Here is a 1084-nt window from a genome sequence, read left to right as displayed (position 1 = left end):
GAATGAAACAGGGTGGTCATACTCCTACCTGCATTCAGTGGCTATGTCACTCTCTTAGCAGACAGCTACCCAATGCAGTCAACACCTTCCTGGGACTTAGACAATTTTCTTTCATTAAATATTGTATGATTTTGTGAGCCTGACACCAGACAGAAAAAGAAGAGCATATACGGTGAGTTGTAAACTGTGGTGTATATTTTCTTTCATTAATCCTCAGGCCCCACATTCTAGAAAGAGTATTTTCCAGGAACTCAAGAAGCCTGACAACCTCTTGGATGACCAATAAAGAAATGCTGATTTGGTCAGTGGACCAAATCAGCTCTTGTGGTGGCAAAGAACCCTGGACATGGAGTTAGATCAAAATTTAACTCTGCTGCCCTGGCCGAGTGGCTGAGCTGGTTGGAGCATTGTTCTGTACAACAAAAGGTTGTGGGTTTGAATCCAGTCAGGGCACATATCTAGATCAAGGGTTCAATCCTGGTTGGGCACAAACTGGAGACAAACATTGTCTTTCACACCGATGCCTCTTTCTCTTTCTCTCTCTCCCTTCCTCTTTCTTAAAAAAAAAAAAAAAAAAAAAAAAATCAATATAAACATGTCCTTGGGTAAGGATTAAAAAAAGTTAGTTCTGCTACTTAGCATCTCCCACTGCAGTTCCTCACTGTCTAAAGGATACATAATATTTCAAAGGGCTGCTGTTAAAGACACATGGAAGAAGTAAACAGTGGCACATTCATAGGATGGAAAGCTATGGGGCAACAAGCAGAAGGAACAAAAGTTGATACAACACGTGAACCAATCTAAAACACATTGAGCTAAACGCCAGATTAAAAAGCTATGATTCCATTTATAAGACTTTCTAGAAAAGATAAAATTAAAGGATTGGAGAATAGATTAGTAGTACCAGGGGTTGGGGGTACACAAAGGGAGAGCACGAGGGAATTTGGGGGTGATGGACCTGTTCTGCTGGTGGATATGTGACTCCATGTATCTGTCAAAACTCACAGACCTGAACACCAAATGAATGAATTTTACTGTACATAAATTTTTTTAAACAAATTCTGAAAAAAATTGAGAGCTCCTA

The sequence above is a fragment of the Miniopterus natalensis genome, chromosome 3, assembly GCF_054644295.1.
Source record: "Miniopterus natalensis isolate mMinNat1 chromosome 3, mMinNat1.hap1, whole genome shotgun sequence".
NCBI lineage: Eukaryota > Metazoa > Chordata > Mammalia > Chiroptera > Miniopteridae > Miniopterus > Miniopterus natalensis.
Note: the sequence above shows the minus strand (reverse complement) of the source record.